At 52.7% G+C, this 13724-nt stretch overlaps 1 non-coding gene across 1 annotated transcript; it reads right to left on the bottom strand.

The window, feature by feature from the left end:
- Positions 1–8906: 8906 nt before the first annotated feature.
- TRNAN-GUU (transfer RNA asparagine (anticodon GUU)) lies at positions 8907–8983 on the bottom strand. The gene has a single exon. It is a non-coding gene; the product is annotated as a tRNA-Asn (tRNA).
- Positions 8984–13724: the final 4741 nt, after the last annotated feature.

Raw genomic sequence — 13724 nt, 5'->3', positions numbered from 1 at the left:
ATCGCGCTAGCCAATTGCACCATGGAGACAGTCCTGTTCCACTCTCACCACATTTAGAACATATCTTTTATGCTATCAGGCCATAGAAAAAAGCGCCGCACCACCACCGGGTGGGCTCGAACCTCCAAACTTTCGGTTAACGACCGAACGCGCTACCCAATTGCGCCACAGAGACAGTCCTGCTCCACTCTCACCACAATCAGAACATATCTTCAAAGCTATCAGCCCAAAGAAAAAAAAGCAACACACCACTCCCGGGAGGGCTCGAACCTCCAACCTTTCGGTTAACAGCCGATCGCGCTAGCCAATTGCACGACGGAGAAGGTCGTGCTCCGGTCTCCCCACCGTCAGAACATTTCTTCAGAGCTATCAGCCTAAAGAAAAAAAGCGTCGCACCACAACCAGGTTGGCTCGAACCTCCAACCTTTCGGTTAACAGCCGATCGCGCTAGCCAATTGCGCCACGGAGACAGTCCTGCTCCTCTCCCACCACCATCAGAACATACCCTTCAAAGCTATCAGCCCAAAAAAAAAGCAACACACCACTTCCGAGAGGGCTCGAACCTCCAACCTATCGGTCAACAGCCGATCGCGCTAGCCATTTGCGCCACGGAGACAGTCGTGCTCCACTCTCACCACCATCAGAACATATCTTCAAAGCTATCAGCCCAAAGAAAAAAAAGCACCGCACCACCACCGGGTGGGCTCGAACCTCCAACCTTTCGGTTAACAGACGATCGCGCTAGCCGATCGCGCCACGGAGACAGTCGTGCTCCACTCTCACCACCATCAGAACATATTTTCAAAGCTATCAGCGCAAAGAAAAAAGCAACACACCACTCCCGGGAGAAATCGAAACTCCGAACGTTCGGTTAACAGCCGATCGCGCTAGCCTATGGGGCCACGGAGACAGTCGTGCTCCACTCTCACCACCATTAGAACATATCTTCAAAGCTATCAGCGCAAAGAAAAAAAGCAACACACCACTCCCGGGAGGGCTCGAAACTCCAACCTTTCGGTTAACAGCCGATTGTGCTAGCCAATTGCGCAATGGAGACAGTCCTGCTCCACTCTCAACACCATCAGAACATATCTTCAGAGCTATCAGCCCAAAGAAAAAAAGGAACAGACCACTCCCGGGAGGGCTCGAACCTCCAACCTTTCGGTTAACAGCCGATCGCGCTAGCCAATTGCGCCACGGAGACAGTCGTGCTCCACTCTCCCCACCGTCAGAACATTTCTTCAGAGCTATCAGCCCAAAGAAAAAAAGCACCACCACCGGGTGGGCTCGAACCTCCAACCTTTCGGTTAACAGCCGATCACGCTAACCAATTGCGCGATGGAGACAGTCCTGTTCCACTCTCACCACCATTAGAACATATCTTCAATGCTATCAGGCCATAGAAAAAAGCGCCGCACCACCACCGGGTGGGCTCGTACCTCGAAACTTTCGGTTAACGACCGAACGCGTTACCCAATTGCGCCACAGAGACAGTCCTGCTCCACTCTCACCACAATCAGAACATATCTTCAAAGCTATCAGCCCAAAGAAAAAAAAGCAACACACCACTCCCGGGAGGGCTCGAACCTCCAACCTTTCGGTTAACAGCCGATCGCGCTAGCCAATTGCACGACGGAGAAGGTCGTGCTCCGGTCTCCCCACCGTCAGAACATTTCTTCAGAGCTATCAGCCTAAAGAAAAAAAGCGTCGCACCACAACCAGGTTGGCTCGAACCTCCAACATTTCGGTTAACAGCCGATCACGCTAGCCAATTGCGCCACGGAGACAGTCGTGCTCCACTCTCACCACCATCAGAACATATCTTCAAAGCCATCAGCCCAAAGAAAAAAAAGCGCCGCACCACCACTGGGTGGGCTCGAACCTCCAACCTTTCGGTTAACAGCCGATCGCGCAAGCCAATTGCGCCCCGGAGACAGTCCTGCTCTACTCTCACCACCATCAGAACATATCTTCAAAGCTATTAGCCCCAAAAAAAGCAACACACAACTCCCCGGAGGGCTCGCACCTCCAACCTTTCAGTTAACAGCCGATCGCGCTAGTCAATTGCGCCACGGAGACAGTCATGCTCCACTCTCACCACCATCAGAGCATATCTTCAAAGCTATCAGCCTAAAGAAAAAAAAGCGCCGCACCACCACCGGGTGGTCTCGAACCTCCAACCTTTCGGTTAACAGCCGATCGCGCTAGCCAATTGCGCCACGGAGACAGTCGTGCTCCACTCTCCCCACCGTCAGAACATTTCTTCAGAGCTATCAGTCCAAAGAAAAAAAGCACCACCACCGGGTGGGCTCGAACCTCCAACCTTTCGGTTAACAGCCGATCACGCTAACCAATTGCGCGATGGAGACAGTCCTGTTCCACTCTCACCACCATTAGAACATATCTTCAATGCTATCAGGCCATAGAAAAAAGCGCCGCACCACCACCGGGTGGGCTCGTACCTCGAAACTTTCGGTTAACGACCGAACGCGTTACCCAATTGCGCCACAGAGACAGTCCTGCTCCACTCTCACCACAATCAGAACATATCTTCAAAGCTATCAGCCCAAAGAAAAAAAAGCAACACACCACTCCCGGGAGGGCTCGAACCTCCAACCTTTCGGTTAACAGCCGATCGCGCTAGCCAATTGCACGACGGAGAAGGTCGTGCTCCGGTCTCCCCACCGTCAGAACATTTCTTCAGAGCTATCAGCCTAAAGAAAAAAAGCGTCGCACCACAACCAGGTTGGCTCGAACCTCCAACATTTCGGTTAACAGCCGATCACGCTAGCCAATTGCGCCACGGAGACAGTCCTGCTCCACTCTCACCACCACCAGAACATATCTTCAAAGCTATCAGCCCAAAGAAAAAAAAGCCACACCACTACCGGGAGGGCTCGAACCTCCAACCTTTCAGTTAACAGCCGATCGCGCTAGCCAATTGCGCCACGTAGACAGTCGTGCTCCACTCTCACCATCATCAGAGCATATCTTCAAAGCTATCTGCCTAAAGAAAAAAGAGCGCCGCACCACGACCACCGGGTGGGCTCGAACCTCCAACCTTTCGTTTAACAGACGATCGCGCTAGCCAATTGCGCCCCGGACACAGTCCTGCTCCACTCTCACCACCATCAGAACATATCTTCAAAGCTATCGGCCCAAAGAAAGAAAAGCAACACACCACTCCCGGGAGGGCTCGATCCTCCAACCTTTCAGTTACCAGCCGATCGCGCTAGCCAATTGCGCCACGGAGACAGTCGTGCTCCACTCTCACCACCATCAGAGCATATCTTCAAAGCTATCTGCCTAAAGAAAAAAAAGCCCCGCACCACCACCGGGTGGGCTCGAACCTCCAACCTCTCGGTTAACAGACGATCGCGCTAGCCGATCGCGCCATGGAGACAGTCGTGCTCCTCTCTCACCACCATCAGAGCATATCTTCAAAGCTATCAGCGCAAAGAAAAAAGCAACACACCACTCCTGGGAGGGCTCGAAACGCCAACCTTTCGGTTAACAGCCGATCGCGCTAGCCATTGCGCAACGGAGACAGTCCTGCTCCACTCTCACCACCATCAGAACATATCTTCAAAGCTATCAGCGCAAAGAAAAAAAAGCAACAGACCACTCCCGTGAGGGCTCGAACCTCCAACCTTTCAGTTAACAGCCGATCGCGCTAGGCAATTGCGCCACGGAGACAGTCGTGCTCCACTCTCACCACCATCAGAGCATATCTTCAAAGCTATCACCCTAAAGAAAAAAAAAGCGCCGAACCACCACCGGGTGGGCTCGAACCTTCAACCTTTCGGTTAACAGACGATCGCGCTAGCCGATAGCGCCACGGAGACAGTCGTGCTCCACTCTCACCACCATCAGAACATATCTTCAAAGCTATCAGCGCAAAGAAAAAAAGCAACACACCACTCCCGGGAGGGCTCGAAACTCCAACCTTTCGGTTAACAGCCGATCGCGCTAGCCAATTGCCCAACGGAGACAGTCCTGCTCCACTCACACCACCATCAGAACATATCTTCAAAGCTATCAGCCCCCGAAAAAAAAGCGCCGCACCACCACCGGGTGGGCTCGAAACTCCAACCTTTCGATTAACAGCCGATCGCGCTAGCCAATTGCGCCATGGAGACAGTCCTGATCCACTCTCACCACCATCAGAACATATCTTAAAAGCTATCAGCCCAAAGAAAAAAAAGCAACACACCACTCCCGGGAGGGCTCGAACCTCCAAACTTTCGCTTAACAGCCGATTGCCCTAGCCAATTGCGCCATGGAGACAGTCGTGCTCCACTCTCACCACCAACAGAACATATCTTCAAAGCTATCAGCGCAAAGAAAAAAGCAACACACCACTCCCGGGAGGGCTCGAACCTCCAACCTTTCGGTTAACAGCCGATCGCGCCAGCCAATTGTGCCACGGAGACAGCCCTGCTGCACTCTTACCACCATCAGAACATATCTTCAAAGCTATCAGCCCAAAGAAAAAAAGCGCCGCACCACCACCGGGTGCGCTCGAACCTCCAACCTTTCGGTCAACAGCCGATCACGTTAGCCAATTGCGCCACGGAGACAGTCGTGCTCCACTCTCACCACCATCAGAACATATCTTCAAAGCTATCAGCCCAAAGAAAAAAAAGCGCCGCACCACCACTGGGTGGGCTCGAACCTCCAACCTTTCGGTTAACAGCCGATCGCGCAAGCCAATTGCGCCCCGGAGACAGTCCTGCTCTACTCTCACCACCATCAGAACATATCTTCAAAGCTATTAGCCCCAAAAAAAAGCAACACACCACTCCCCGGAGGGCTCGCACCTCCAACCTTTCAGTTAACAGCCGATCGCGCTAGCCAATTGCGCCACGGAGACAGTCATGCTCCACTCTCACCACCATCAGAGCATATCTTCAAAGCTATCAGCCTAAAGAAAAAAAAGCGCCGCACCACCACCGGGTGGGCTCGAACCTCCAACCTTTCGGTTAACAGACGATCGCGCTAACCGATCGTGCCACGGAGACAGTCGTGCTCCACTCTCACCACCATCAGAACATATCTTCAAAGCTATCAATGCAAAGAAAAAAGCAACACACCAATCCCGGGAGGGCTCGAAACTCCAACCTTTCGATTACCCGCCGATCGCGCTAGCCAATTGCGCCATGGAGACAGTCCTGTTCCACTCTCACCACCATTAGAACATATCTTTAATGCTATCAGGCCATAGAAAAAAGCGCCGCACCACCACCGGGTGGGCTCGAACCTCCAAACTTTCGGTTAACGACCGAACGCGCTAGCCAATTGCGCCCCGGACACAGTCCTGCTCCACTCTCACCACCATCAGAACATATCTTCAAAGCTATCGGCCCAAAGAAAGAAAAGCAACACACCACTCCCGGGAGGGCTCGATCCTCCAACCTTTCAGTTACCAGCCGATCGCGCTAGCCAATTGCGCCACGGAGACAGTCGTGCTCCACTCTCACCACCATCAGAGCATATCTTCAAAGCTATCTGCCTAAAGAAAAAAAAGCCCCGCACCACCACCGGGTGGGCTCGAACCTCCAACCTCTCGGTTAACAGACGATCGCGCTAGCCGATCGCGCCATGGAGACAGTCGTGCTCCTCTCTCACCACCATCAGAGCATATCTTCAAAGCTATCAGCGCAAAGAAAAAAGCAACACACCACTCCTGGGAGGGCTCGAAACGCCAACCTTTCGGTTAACAGCCGATCGCGCTAGCCATTGCGCAACGGAGACAGTCCTGCTCCACTCTCACCACCATCAGAACATATCTTCAAAGCTATCAGCGCAAAGAAAAAAAAGCAACAGACCACTCCCGGGAGGGCTCGAACCTCCAACCTTTCAGTTAACAGCCGATCGCGCTAGGCAATTGCGCCACGGAGACAGTCGTGCTCCACTCTCACCACCATCAGAGCATATCTTCAAAGCTATCACCCTAAAGAAAAAAAAAGCGCCGAACCACCACCGGGTGGGCTCGAACCTTCAACCTTTCGGTTAACAGACGATCGCGCTAGCCGATAGCGCCACGGAGACAGTCGTGCTTCACTCTCACCACCATCAGAACATATCTTAAAGCTATCAGCGCAAAGAAAAAAAGCAACACACCACTCCCGGGAGGGCTCGAAACTCCAACCTTTCGGTTAACAGCCGATCGCGCTAGCCAATTGCCCAACGGAGACAGTCCTGCTCCACTCACACCACCATCAGAACATATCTTCAAAGCTATCAGCCCCCGAAAAAAAAGCGCCGCACCACCACCGGGTGGGCTCGAAACTCCAACCTTTCGATTAACAGCCGATCGCGCTAGCCAATTGCGCCACGGAGACAGTCCTGATCCACTCTCACTACCATCAGAACATATCTTCAAAGCTATCAGCCCAAAGAAAAAAAAGCAACACACCACTCCCGGGAGGGCTCGAACCTCCAAACTTTCGCTTAACAGCCGATTGCCCTAGCCAATTGCGCCATGGAGACAGTCGTGCTCCACTCTCACCACCAACAGAACATATCTTCAAAGCTATCAGCGCAAAGAAAAAAGCAACACACCACTCCCGGGAGGGCTCGAACCTCCAACCTTTCGGTTAACAGCCGATCGCGCCAGCCAATTGTGCCACGGAGACAGCCCTGCTGCATTCTCACCACCATCAGAACATATCTTCAAAGCTATCAGCCCAAAGAAAAAAAGCGCCGCACCACCACCGGGTGCGCTCGAACCTCCAACCTTTCGGTCAACAGCCGATCACGTTAGCCAATTGCGCCACGGAGACAGTCGTGCTCCACTCTCACCACCATCAGAACATATCTTCAAAGCTATCAGCCCAAAGAAAAAAAAGCGCCGCACCACCACTGGGTGGGCTCGAACCTCCAACCTTTCGGTTAACAGCCGATCGCGCAAGCCAATTGCGCCCCGAAGACAGTCCTGCTCTACTCTCACCACCATCAGAACATATCTTCAAAGCTATTAGCCCCAAAAAAAGCAACACACCACTCCCTGGAGGGCTCGCACCTCCAACCTTTCAGTTAACAGCCGATCGCGCTAGCCAATTGCGCCACGGAGACAGTCATGCTCCACTCTCACCACCATCAGAGCATATCTTCAAAGCTATCAGCCTAAAGAAAAAAAAGCGCCACACCACCACCGGGTGGGCTCGAACCTCCAACCTTTCGGTTAACAGACGATCGCGCTAGCCGATCGTGCCACGGAGACAGTCGTGCTCCACTCTCACCACCATCAGAACATATCTTCAAAGCTATCAATGCAAAGAAAAAAGCAACACACCAATCCCGGGAGGGCTCGAAACTCCAACCTTTCGATTACCCGCCGATCGCGCTAGCCAATTGCGCCATGGAGACAGTCCTGTTCCACACTCACCACCATTAGAACATATCTTTAATGCTATCAGGCCATAGAAAAAAGCGCCGCACCACCACCGGGTGGGCTCGAACCTCCAAACTTTCGGTTAACGACCGAACGCGCTACCCAATTGCGCCACAGAGACAGTCCTGCTCCTCTCCCACCACCATCAGAACATACCCTTCAAAGCTATCAGCCCAAAAAAAAGCAACACACCACTCCCGGGAGAAATCGAAACTCCGAACGTTCGGTTAACAGCCGATCGCGCTAGCCTATGGGGCCACGGAGACAGTCGTGCTCCACTCTCACCACCATTAGAACATATCTTCAAAGCTAACAGCGCAATGAAAAAAAGCAACACACCACTCCCGGGAGGGCTCGAAACTCCAACCTTTCGGTTAAAAGCCGATTGTGCTAGCCAATTGCGCAATGGAGACAGTCCTGCTCCACTCTCACCACCATCAGAACATATCTTCAGAGCTATCAGCCCAAAGAAAAAAAAGGAACAGACCACTCCCGGGAGGGCTCGAACCTCCAACCTTTCGGTTAACAGCCGATCGCGCTAGCCAATTGCGCCACGGAGACAGTCGTGCTCCACTCTCCCCACCGTCAGAACATTTCTTCAGAGCTATCAGCCCAAAGAAAAAAAGCACCACCACCGGGTGGGCTCGAACCTCCAACCTTTCGGTTAACAGCCGATTACGCTAACCAATTGCGCCATGGAGACAGTCCTGTTCCACTCTCACCACCATTAGAACATATCTTTAATGCTATCAGGCCATAGAAAAAAGCGCCGCACCACCACCGGGTGGGCTCGAACCTCGAAACTTTCGGTTAACGACCGATCACGCTAACCAATTGCGCCATGGAGACAGTCCTGTTCCACTCTCACCACCATTAGAACATATCTTTAATGCTATCAGGCCATAGAAAAAAGCGCCGCACCACAACCAGGTTGGCTCGAACCTCCAACCTTTCGGTTAACAGCCGATCACGCTAGCCAATTGCGCCACGGAGACAGTCCTGCTCCACTCTCACCACCATCAGAACATATCTTCAAAGCTATCAGCCCAAAGAAAAAAAAGCCACACCACTACCGGGAGGGCTCGAACCTCCAACCTTTCAGTTAACAGCCGATCGCGCTAGCCATTTGCGCCACGTAGACAGTCGTGCTCCACTCTCACCATCATCAGAGCATATCTTCAAAGCTATCTGCCTAAAGAAAAAAGAGCGCCGCACCACGACCACCGGGTGGGCTTGAACCTCCAACCTTTCGTTTAACAGACGATCGCGCTAGCCGATCGCACCACGGAGACAGTCCTGTTCCACTCTCACCACCATTCGAACATATCTTCAAAGCTATCAGGCCATAGAAAAAAAGCAACACACCACCACCGGGTGGGCACGAACCTCCAACCTTTCGGTTAAGAGACGATCGCGCTAGCCAATCGCGCCACGGAGACAGTCGTGCTCCACTCTCACCACCATCAGAACATATCTTCAAAGCTATCAGCGCAAAGAAAAAGCAACACACCACTCCCGGGAGGGCTCGAACCTCCAACCTTTCGGTTAACAGCCGATCGCGCTAACCAATTGCGCCACGGAGACAGTCCTGCTCCAGTCTCACCACCATCAGAACATATCTTCAAAGCTATCAGCCCAAAGAAAAAAAGCGCCGCACTACCACCGGGTGCGCTCGAACCTCCAACCTTTCGGTCAACAGCCGATGGCGCTAGCCAATTGCGCCACGGAGACAGTCGTGCTCCACTCTCACCACCATCAGAACATATCTTCAAAGCTATCAGCCCAAAGAAAAAAAAGCGCCGCACCACCACTGGGTGAGCTCGAACCTCCAACCTTTCGGTTAACAGCCGATCGCGCAAGCCAATTGCGCCCCGGAGACAGTCCTGCTCTACTCTCACCACCATCAGAACATATTTTCAAAGCTATTAGCCCCAAAAAAAGCAACACACCACTCCCCGGAGGGCTCGCACCTCCAACCTTTCAGTTAACAGCCGATCGCGCTAGTCAATTGCGCCACGGAGACAGTCATGCTCCACTCTCACCACCATCAGAGCATATCTTCAAAGCTATCAGCCTAAAGAAAAAAAAGCGCCGCACCACCACCAGGTGGGCTCGAACCTCCAACCTTTCGGTTAACAGACGATCGCGCTAGCCGATCGTGCCACGGAGACAGTCGTGCTCCACTCTCACCACCATCAGAACATATCTTCAAAGCTATCAATGCAAAGAAAAAAGCAACACACCAATCCCGGGAGGGCTCGAAACTCCAACCTTTCGATTAACCGCCGATCGCGCTAGCCAATTGCGCCATGGAGACAGCCCTGTTCCACTCTCACCACCATTAGAACATATCTTTTATGCTATCAGGCCATAGACAAAAGCGCCGCACCACCACCGGGTGGGCTCGAACCTCCAAACTTTCGGTTAACGACCGAACGCGCTACCCAATTGCGCCACAGAGACAGTCCTGCTCCACTCTCACCACCATCAGAACATATCTTCAAAGCTATCAGCGCAAAGAAAAAAAGCAACACACCACTCCCGGGAGGGCTCGAAACTCCAACCTTTCGGTTAACAGCCGATCGCGCTAGCCAATTGCCCAACGGAGACAGTCCTGCTCCACTCACACCACCATCAGAACATATCTTCAAAGCTATCAGCCCCCGAAAAAAAAGCGCCGCACCACCACCGGGTGGGCTCGAAACTCCAACCTTTCGATTAACAGCCGATCGCGCTAGCCAATTGCGCCACGGAGACAGTCCTGATCCACTCTCACCACCATCAGAACATATCTTCAAAGCTATCAGCCCAAAGAAAAAAAAGCAACACACCACTCCCGGGAGGGCTCGAACCTCCAAACTTTCGCTTAACAGCCGATTGCCCTAGCCAATTGTGCCATGGAGACAGTCGTGCTCCACTCTCACCACCAACAGAACATATCTTCAAAGCTATCAGCGCAAAGAAAAAAGCAACACACCACTCCCGGGAGGGCTCGAACCTCCAACCTTTCGGTTAACAGCCGATCGCGCCAGCCAATTGTGCCACGGAGACAGCCCTGCTGCACTCTCACCACCATCAGAACATATCTTCAAAGCTATCAGCCCAAAGAAAAAAAGCGCCGCACCACCACCGGGTGCGCTCGAACCTCCAACCTTTCGGTCAACAGCCGATCACGTTAGCCAATTGCGCCACGGAGACAGTCGTGCTCCACTCTCACCACCATCAGAACATATCTTCAAAGCTATCAGCCCAAAGAAGAAAAAGCGCCGCACCACCACTGGGTGGGCTCGAACCTCCAACCTTTCGGTTAACAGCCGATCGCGCAAGCCAATTGCGCCCCGGAGACAGTCCTGCTCTATTCTCACCACCATCAGAACATATCTTCAAAGCTATTAGCCCCAAAAAAAGCAACACACCACTCCCCGGAGGGCTCGCACCTCCAACTTTTCAGTTAACAGCCGATCGCGCTAGCCAATTGCGCCATGGAGACAGTCCTGTTCCACTCTCCCCACCATTAGAACATATCTTTAATGCTATCAGGCCATAGAAAAAAGCGCCGCACCACCACCGGGTGGGCTCGAACCTCCAAACTTTCGGTTAACGACCGAACGCGCTAGCCAATTGCGCCCCGGACACAGTCCTGCTCCACTCTCACCACCATCAGAACATATCTTCAAAGCTATCGGCCCAAAGAAAGAAAAGCAACACACCACTCCCGGGAGGGCTCGATCCTCCAACCTTTCAGTTACCAGCCGATCGCGCTAGCCAATTGCGCCACGGAGACAGTCGTGCTCCACTCTCACCACCATCAGAGCATATCTTCAAAGCTATCTGCCTAAAGAAAAAAAAGCCCCGCACCACCACCGGGTGGGCTCGAACCTCCAACCTCTCGGTTAACAGACGATCGCGCTAGCCGATCGCGCCATGGAGACAGTCGTGCTCCTCTCTCACCACCATCAGAGCATATCTTCAAAGCTATCAGCGCAAAGAAAAAAGCAACACACCACTCCTGGGAGGGCTCGAAACGCCAACCTTTCGGTTAACAGCCGATCGCGCTAGCCATTGCGCAACGGAGACAGTCCTGCTCCACTCTCACCACCATCAGAACATATCTTCAAAGCTATCAGCGCAAAGAAAAAAAAGCAACAGACCACTCCCGGGAGGGCTCGAACCTCCAACCTTTCAGTTAACAGCCGATCGCGCTAGGCAATTGCGCCACGGAGACAGTCGTGCTCCACTCTCACCACCATCAGAGCATATCTTCAAAGCTATCACCCTAAAGAAAAAAAAAGCGCCGAACCACCACCGGGTGGGCTCGAACCTTCAACCTTTCGGTTAACAGACGATCGCGCTAGCCGATAGCGCCACGGAGACAGTCGTGCTCCACTCTCACCACCATCAGAACATATCTTCAAAGCTATCAGCGCAAAGAAAAAAAGCAACACACCACTCCCGGGAGGGCTCGAAACTCCAACCTTTCGGTTAACAGCCGATCGCGCTAGCCAATTGCCCAACGGAGACAGTCCTGCTCCACTCACACCACCATCAGAACATATCTTCAAAGCTATCAGCCCCCGAAAAAAAAGCGCCGCACCACCACCGGGTGGGCTCGAAACTCCAACCTTTCGATTAACAGCCGATCGCGCTAGCCAATTGCGCCACGGAGACAGTCCTGATCCACTCTCACCACCATCAGAACATAACTTCAAAGCTATCAGCCCAAAGAAAAAAAAGCAACACACCACTCCCGGGAGGGCTCGAACCTCCAAACTTTCGCTTAACAGCCGATTGCCCTAGCCAATTGCGCCATGGAGACAGTCGTGCTCCACTCTCACCACCAACAGAACATATCTTCAAAGCTATCAGCGCAAAGAAAAAAGCAACACACCACTCCCGGGAGGGCTCGAACCTCCAACCTTTCGGTTAACAGCCGATCGCGCCAGCCAATTGTGCCACGGAGACAGCCCTGCTGCACTCTCACCACCATCAGAACATATCTTCAAAGCTATCAGCCCAAAGAAAAAAAGCGCCGCACCACCACCGGGTGCGCTCGAACCTCCAACCTTTCGGTCAACAGCCGATCACGTTAGCCAATTGCGCCACGGAGACAGTCGTGCTCCACTCTCACCACCATCAGAACATATCTTCAAAGCTATCAGCCCAAAGAAAAAAAAGTGCCGCACCACCACTGGGTGGGCTCGAACCTCCAACCTTTCGGTTAACAGCCGATCGCGCAAGCCAATTGCGCCCCGGAGACAGTCCTGCTCTACTCTCACCACCATCAGAACATATCTTCAAAGCTATTAGCCCCAAAAAAAGCAACACACCACTCCCTGGAGGGCTCGCACCTCCAACCTTTCAGTTAACAGCCGATCGCGCTAGCCAATTGCGCCACGGAGACAGTCATGCTCCACTCTCACCACCATCAGAGCATATCTTCAAAGCTATCAGCCTAAAGAAAAAAAAGCGCCACACCACCACCGGGTGGGCTCGAACCTCCAACCTTTCGGTTAACAGACGATCGCGCTAGCCGATCGTGCCACGGAGACAGTCGTGCTCCACTCTCACCACCATCAGAACATATCTTCAAAGCTATCAATGCAAAGAAAAAAGCAACACATCAATCCCGGGAGGGCTCGAAACTCCAACCTTTCGATTACCCGCCGATCGCGCTAGCCAATTGCGCCACGGAGACAGTCGTGCTCCACTCTTATCACCATCAGAACATATCTTCAAAGCTATCAGCCCAAAAAAAAAAGCGCCGCACCACCACCGGGTGGGCTCGAACCTACAACCTTTCGGTTAACAGACGATAGCGCTAGCCGATCGCGCCACGGAGACAGTCGTGCTCCACTCTCACCACCATCAGAACATATTTTCAAAGCTATCAGCGCAAAGAAAAAAGCAACACACCACTCCCGGGAGAAAGCGAAACTCCGAATGTTCGGTTAACAGCCGATCGCGCTAGCCTATGGGGCCACGGAGACAGTCGTGCTCCACTCTCACCACCATTAGAACATATCTTCAAAGCTATCAGCGCAAAGAAAAAAAGCAACACACCACTCCCGGGAGGGCTCGAAACTCCAACCTTTCGGTTAACAGCCGATTGTGCTAGCCAATTGCGCAATGGAGACAGTCCTGCTCCACTCTCACCACCATCAGAACATATCTTCAGAGCTATCAGCCCAAAGAAAAAAAAGGAACAGACCACTCCCGGGAGGGCTCGAACCTCCAACCTTTCGGTTAACAGCCGATCGCGCTAGCCAATTGCGCCACGGAGACAGTCGTGCTCCACTCTCCCCACCGTCAGAACATTTCTTCAGAGCTA

This window comes from Rhipicephalus microplus, unplaced genomic scaffold (assembly GCF_043290135.1).
Source record: "Rhipicephalus microplus isolate Deutch F79 unplaced genomic scaffold, USDA_Rmic scaffold_38, whole genome shotgun sequence".
Classification (NCBI taxonomy): Eukaryota; Metazoa; Arthropoda; class Arachnida; order Ixodida; family Ixodidae; genus Rhipicephalus; species Rhipicephalus microplus.
This window is presented reverse-complemented; position numbering and strand designations above follow the sequence as displayed.